The following is a 7,861-nucleotide window of genomic DNA, read 5'->3' on the forward strand; positions in this document are numbered from 1 at the left end:
TCTTAGGAAAGGTGGTAAAAGTCCATTTAGAGAACTTTGTGATTGTTGTCTCGGTGTGGCCAGCAACAAGGCGAGGTGTTCGAAGCATGGAACGTTTTGCCGGAGCAGAATGCAAGGACATGTAAAAGTCTAGGCGAAGTGAAAAACGAGTGGTTAAGTGAATGAAAACGAGTTTCTCAAAAATTTCCAAAGTGACAGTAAGTGAACGAAAAATCTTGCCGAAGTAAAAATTAATGAAAGAAAAATTAGAACAAGTGAATGAAAAAACTAGCCAAAGTGAAGATAATCTTAGAGACAGAAGACTTGCCGAGCTAAAAATCTTAAAAATGATGTAAGTATAAGTATATATGTACCCACTCCCCCCCCCTTTTTTAGGAGGGGGGACAGTTGAACCCATCAGAGGACGGGCTGCCTACGTACCCTTTGCAGGGATCAAGTCGTCTTGTAGTTCATGTTGATCATGTTGTAGTCTTAGTAATAATACTTCTTTAGGTGCATTGCGTTCCACGATCTGGGAATTGCTTCGTCAGCTACCGTTGCAAGTTCGTAGACTCCTGCGCGAACTACTTTTGTAGTTTTGTAAGGGCCTTCCCAATTTGCTCCGAGCTTTCCTGCATTCCTCTCTGCAGTGTTTTGGAAGACTTTTCGAAGGACGAGCTCTCCTTCTTTAAATATTCGGCTTCAGACATTTTGTTGTAGTATCTTGCCGTTGCTTGTTGGTAGTTATGGATTCGGATTAGAGCCTGGTCGCACCTTTCGTTGATCAAGTCGAGCTCATCCAACATCATTAAGTGATTCAAACCTTCCTGTCTTGGCAAAACTCTTTGTCGAATTTTGGGGAAATCCACCTGGGGGGGGATTACGCACTCTGTTCCATGCCGGCAAATGATATTTTTCCAGACGAAGTGTTCGACTTGAGCGTCTTTTATGCTTGCGTAGGAATCGGCCTCGACCCATTTAGAAAAATAATCTGTAAGAACGAGCAGAAAACGCTTCTGCTTTGATCGATGTAAAGGCCCGACTATATCCATCGACCATCTCATGAAGAGATAAGGTGACGAAATTGACGACAACAGCTCGGTAGGTTGATGAATTGTAGGCGCGTGCCGTTGACAATTCTCGCACTTTGTCGTAAACTTTTCGTAGTCCTTGACCATCATAGGCCAGAATTAACCATGCCGTCTTATCTTGATCGCTAGTGATCTTCTACTAGAGTGATTCGCGCACGCGCCGCTATGCACCTCGTGCATTATCTTTCTTGCTTCAGGTCCTTCGACACACGTCATTAACGGTCCTGAAAATCTCCATTTGAACACTTTGCCGTCGACGATGACGTATCGTGCGGCTTGAGCCCTTAACTTGCGGGCCTCCCACTTGTTGGATGGCACTTACCCATCGGCGATGTAGACTCGGATAGCTCCGAACCATTTCTTGTCGCAGCCGTACTCCAGCTTGGCTGACGAGGTCTTCTTCCATAGCGATTGCTTTGCCGTTCTCTGGTTCTTCCTCGGGAGGATTGATCAGCCGAACTCCTTCCACCTCCTCTATGCTTGGAAGTTTGATGAATTCAAGTGGAATTGTTCGCCGGAGATTCGGGTTTGAGGTCGAGGCAAGTGCTGCTAAGGCGTCCGGCGAGGTGTTTTCGCCTCGGGGTATTCATGTGAGCTCGAACTTGTCAAACTTTTGTACCAAGTCTTGGACTACTCTGAGGTAAGCTCCCATTCTTCCATCCTTCGCCTCATACTCTCCGTTAAATTGATTTGCTATGAGCTGTGAGTCGCAAAAAGTTCTTTTTTTCCGAACTTTGATTCCATGCGCTAATCGTAGGCCAGCCATCAGTGCTTCATACTCTGCTTTGTTGTTTGATGCATGAAAAATTAGACAGAAAGACTGCTCCAAGATCTCTCCAGTGGGAGAGGTGAAGCGAATTCCTATTCCCGAGCCGTGCTTAAATTTCGTCTAGAGTTGGCTCGGTTGTCACTTCGGTCGGAAGTTCGACAAGAAAATCTGCGAGCACCTGGGATTTTGCAGACGGCATATTTCGATACTCGATGTCATACTCGCTCAGCTCTATGGCCCATTTGGCGAGCCTCCCAGATTGGCTAGGGCTGTGCAGGATCGAGCCCAGTAGAAGAGTCGCGAGCACAATAATCGAATGCGATTGGAAGTATGGACGCAGCTTGCGAGCCGATACTACGACGGCTAGGGCCACCTACTCAATCTGTGGATAATAATTCTCGGCAACGGTCAATGTTTGACTGACGTAAAAGATGGATTTTTGTTCGGATCGGTCCTCTCTTATCAGTACCCCGCTTACGGCCGTAGCGGATACAGCAATGTAAAGGAAGATGGGATTTCCTTCTACTGGATTTGCCAAGACCGGCAGGCTTGCTAGATAACTCTTCAATTCCTGGGAAAGCTGCTTCGCATCGCTCGTCCTACTCGAACTTCTTATTTCCTCGGATGATGTCGTAGAAAGGCAGACACTTGTCGGTGGACCAGGAGATGAATCGGTTTAGCGCGGCGACTCTTCCTGTGAGCCTTTGAACTTCTCGCTTTGTTCTTGGAGAGGGCATCTCGATTAAAACCTTGATCTGCTTGGGGTTCGCTTCAATGCTTCGGTGAGTCACTAAATAGCCGAGAAACTCTCCCGAGGTGACCGTGAATCTGCACTTTGCCGGGTTTATTTTCATGTTGTGCTTGTTCAATTGCTCGAAGCATTCTCGTAGGTGCATGATATGGTCTTTTTCTTCGATTGATTTGACCAGCATATCGTCGATGTATACTTCCATGGTTTTTCCGAGCTGATCTGCGAACATCATATTGACGAGCCGTTGATATGTTGCCCCCGCGTTTTTGAGTCCGAACGGCATGACTTTGTAGCAATATGTTGCCCCCGCATTTTTGCTCTGTCGTCGGGATGCATCAGGATTTGGTTGTGGCCTGAAAATGCGTCCATGAATGTCAACAACCTATTTCCCGCAGTGGCTTCGACAAGCCGGTCGATGTGCGGCAGAGGAAAACTGTCTTTTGGGCACGCCTTGTTGAGATCTGTGAAATCTACACAGACTCGCCACTTGCCGTTTTTCTTTTTCATGACTACTGGGTTGGCGAGCCAGTCTGGGTACTTTGCCTCGGCGATTGATCTTACTTTGAGCAATCTTTCCACTTCATCGTTGACGGCTTTAGCTCGTTCAGGACCGAGGTTCCTCCATTTTTGCTTGATTGGTTTGAAGGTTGGGTCCACATTCAGCTCGTGACATGTCACATAGATGCTGATGCCCGGCATATCCTCCGCTGTCCAGGCAAAAGTGTTTATATTCTCCTTGAGGAAAGAAAGGAGTTCATTTTTCAAAGGTTTTTCTAGCTTAGTTCCGATCTTGACGCGCCTCTCTGGATGCGCTTAATCTACACACATCGAGTCCACCGCATCACATTCTGGCTCGGTGTGCATTTCGCGGCTCTCGGTAATCGGTAATTGCTATAAGAGTTTTGAGAGCTCGTTCGCGGGCTCTCGATCCGTCTTCAGCTTCTTGCGATCTACGTCTGCTCGTGCGTCAGTGACAGGGTTCCTTAACTTGTGCTCTATCAGGAAACACATTCGCGACTCCTTCTGATTTCCCTAAATCGTTTTGATGCCTGCTAGAGTCGGGAATCAAAGGTGATAGGTGGAAGGGATAACCCTCATCGCGTTTATCCATGGAGTCCCCATGATCACGTTGTAGATTGTTGGGTGATCGGTGACGGAGAATTCGACGATCTTAGTGACTCCCCCGGCCACCATGGGGAGTCTAATTGTGCCCATGGTCATTGTCGTCTCTCCTGAAAACCCGGTTAGAGGTTTAGGGACTGTCGCCACCTCGGAGAGGTCGATTCCCATCCTTCTGAGTGTCTCCCTGAAAATAACGTTTACCGAGCTCCTGGCATCGATGAGTACTCTCGCTATGTCGTGATCTCTGATCGTCAGTTCGATCACCAGTGGATCGGTGTGTGGTCTATCTATCCTTGCCATTTCCTCCTCGGCAAAAGAGATTACCGTGTTCGGGATATCGGTCGGTTCAGTCCAATTCTCTTTTTGCTTCGGCTCGGCGTTGATAGGCTTTGATGGAAGATACCGTGTCTTGATAATTTTGGGATACATCCATGATCATGTTGATCCTTTGTCTCGGCTCGGATCGTTCTTTAGGTTTGCCTCTTCTGTCGCGCTTGATATTATCGCCTCGTCGGGGCGGGTTTGTGGATTCTGCCGTGCTGTTGGGCTCGGTTCCCTCTTTTGGTCCGGTAGGGGCGAGGTCTTTAAGATTCACCGCGCTCTGGAGCTCTCCCGCTGCGATTTTAGCTGCAAGTTTTGCTCCTAGGGTTTGGCACTGCGCTGTTGAGTGCGCGTAGGTTTGATGATACTCGCAGAACGCCTTCTCCCGATGCAAGAATGACAGAAAATGCAGTTCCGGAAGAGAGCATGTGCCGGGACCGCGGCCAACACCCATTTTCCCGCGGGTAGAGCCACCGCGACCGCGGACTTTGGTCGTTCACTTTCCCGACGACTTAATTAAAGCCCAGACCAATTCTTTTCGTTATTTTTGAAGCCCTAAGTGTCCAGAACCACCCCAGAAGCTATAAATACCCCCTTTAGGTCATTCTAAAGAGAGGAGACCAATAGAGACCGAAAGTTTAGATAGAGAGAGAGAGAGAGTTCGTGGGTGTGCTTCACAAACCCTAGGACGCCGCCGCCCTTGGAGGAGGAGCCGCCGCTGGAGGAAGACATCGCGCCTCCGTCGTCGCTTCCGTTCTTCGTTTTTCTTCCTTCTGTTCTTTAATTTCCTGCACTTTCAATTTCGTTTATGATGCTTTGTTACAATATGTTTGAGAAGTTACCCAGTTGGGTTTAAAGGGATTTTTCAAAGGGAATTTCATGTTTTTTTGCTTATGAATCGATAGATTTAGGATTTATAATCTTCTAGATGTTCTTCGTTTGCCTTTAATCTTACTGCGTGATTCTTTGCTGGCCACTTAGAAGCCGATCTGATATGATATGTTGCGACTTTCATTGATTGTCTGAACTAGGGTGAAACGAGCAATTCTTCTATAGGAGTGGAAACCTACCTGTAGTTGAGTTGTGAATATTGATGAGTCTTGTTCTGCTATTGCATCTTCTCCCTTCCAGAATCAGAGTGGAAACCTACTGATTAGGGTTGCGAGAGATAGTTGTTTAGTGCTGCGAAATTAGGCTATTCATACTTCCGTGCCTCGAGTTCTAGAACATACGTAGTTGATTACCTTTATCACTTGTTTAAAATCGACTTAGCTTAGTACATGAACCCCTGCGAAACCCCTTGAGCCCCAACGTTTGTCTTTAATTGTTTACAGCCTTCTAGTTTCAATCGATTTTTACCTTCAATTCTATTTGCTTTTCATTTGCTTGTTCTTTGCTTCAAATCGCCTCTTGTTTAATCGCTTATTACTTGCTTTTATTTGCTTTCACTTTTAATTGCTTTTACTTGCTTAGCTTTCTAGTTTAGATTTAGTGACAACCAAAAACCCAAAACAAAAACCAAAACCTTTTTAGTTCTAATCTGATTTAAGCGTTGTAGTGAATTCGTACTGAAACAACTAAGTCTCTGTGGATCGATACCCTAAGTACTACAGCACACATCTGTCCACTTGCAGACATTTAGGGGTTATAATTTAAAACCTGAAGCTTAGTAAAAAAAAAACAACGAACCCCGTTTACAATCGCAATCAAGTTTTAGGCGCCGTGCCGGGGACTTTGATTTGTTTCGTTGCGAATCCCAGCTTAAATCCATTAGAACACTTGTTTACTTTTCTTTTGAATTTTTTCAGGTTTCTCTGCAATGAAAGACCGGGAACATGTTCCCGGAACTCTTGGTGATCCACCAAATCTTGTGGATGGTGATCTAAGCGATGATGACCTGAGTGATGATGCGTTTGAAGAACGGATTTATGATGACAATTAGCTAATCGGTTCAACAAAACATGAAGATGATGAAGAACCTATTGGAAGTTTCGATTCACTCGAGAAGTTCATGGGAGATCGAAGAGCTATTCAACCAGCCTTACCAGAGGATGGCAACACCGAAATTAAGGTACCCCATATCCATTTAGTTCAACAAAATCAATTCTCTGGTTTTTCATTCGAAAACCCGATAGACCATATCGAGACTTTCGAAGAATTATGTGCAACCATCACAGCAAATGGGGATTACCACAAGTGTAGTCTTTTCCCATTCTCTCTTAGAGATAAGGCCAGCAAATGGCTAAAATCTTTGCCACCTGCTTCACTAAAAACGTGGGCAGCGTGTAGAACTGCTTTCCTAAACCGTTTTTACACTAGAAATCGTTCAAATCTCTTAACGAAAAAGATAAGAACTTATAAACAAAAATAAGATGAAGATCTTTTAGAAACTTGGGAAAGATTTAGGGAATACCAAAGAGATTGTCCACACCATGGATATGCCGAGGAATACCTGCTGGGTATCTTCTATCGCGGTATAACTCCAGAGTTACAACACTCTTTCGACATAGCAAGTAATGGAGATTTCACAACTAGATCTGTAGAAGATGCTCACGTTTTCATTAAAAATTTCGGAAACAGCATCCGAGATCAAGTAACCTTTGGTAATTCTGCACTTCCTGAGAAGAAAGAAGAAATTTCGGAAGTTATAAAGTGTCTCCGCCACATAACGAGTCATCTTGGATTGCAACAACCAAATAGGGTACACAATATGTGTAACTTTGACGGTTGGGACAACCCAATGGATTCTTATGATCAAGGGATGGTTAACACTGCAGAAGTCTATCAAATTCAAGATTTTCCATTCGTTTCTGATCACCGCGGGTCCATTCGTCCGGACTGCGGCCAAGCAAGCTTTCACCGCGGTCGTGGCTGTTCTGACTGCGGCCAAGACATGTTTCACCGCGGTCGCGAGCCTCCTGACCGCGGGAAATTGTCTTCCAAACTTGGTTGGACACCACCTTCCGAACCAATCTTGGTTATTCAATCTAATCATGTTCCCTATCCTAGTTTTCCCTCTTCTGAAGCTGAAAACCTAAACAAAAAGATTCTAGAGCTTGAAAAATCTAGGTCTAAAGAGATTAGTGATCTTAGATCTGAACTAAAAACGATGCAAAAGGATTTCGATGAAAAATTTTCCACCCTCCTTAGCATAATGGTCAAACTAATTCTAAAAACTTAGAAAATTCTGAAGAGGAGCTAAGTGAAAATTCTTTCGAAAACTCAAGTGAAGCAGATCCCTCTGATGATTTGAAAGCTATCACACTTAGGAGTGGATTAGCTTACAAAGAGCCTGAATTTCTTAAAGATCCCAAAGATGAGGAAAAGGGTAAGGAAAAGGAGAAAGAAAAAGAAAGAATCACGAATGAAGATGTTGAAAAACAAATGGTAGGAGAAAAGGATGGAGAAGAAGTAAGGAAAGATTCATCCCAGGAAATCCTTGGAGAAGACCCGATTCTACCTCCACCAACTCGTGTCTATAAACCTAAACCTCCATATCCTAGAGCCTTAAGAGCCCCTAAGAAAGAGGAAGAAAAAGCTAAGCTGAAAGAGTTGATCGATCAATTAAATGTGAGATTACCTTTCGTAGAAGCTTGTATGATTCCTGCTTTAAGAAAATACATGAAGGGTATTCTAACAAATTCTTTAACTCTTGAAGAAGGCGTTATGATGATAACCCATGAATGTAGTTCTATCCTGCAAAGCCGAATCCCTGAAAAGAAAAACAATCCTGGAAGCTTTGTACTTTCATGCACCATCAATGATGTAGTTTTTGAGCGTGCTCTCTGTGATTTAGGATCTAGCATAAACATGATGTCTCCTTCAGTA

The 7,861-nt window shown here is 44.6% G+C and overlaps 1 non-coding gene across 1 annotated transcript; it reads right to left on the reverse strand.

Annotated features, from left to right (window-relative positions):
• Positions 1 to 6,364: 6,364 nt before the first annotated feature.
• On the reverse strand, positions 6,365 to 6,472 carry LOC112088752. The gene has a single exon (XR_002900690.1). It is a non-coding gene; the product is annotated as a small nucleolar RNA R71 (small nucleolar RNA).
• Positions 6,473 to 7,861: the final 1,389 nt, after the last annotated feature.

The sequence above is a fragment of the Eutrema salsugineum genome, unplaced genomic scaffold, assembly GCF_000478725.1.
Source record: "Eutrema salsugineum unplaced genomic scaffold, Eutsalg1_0 scaffold_14, whole genome shotgun sequence".
NCBI classification, from domain to species: Eukaryota; Viridiplantae; Streptophyta; class Magnoliopsida; order Brassicales; family Brassicaceae; genus Eutrema; species Eutrema salsugineum.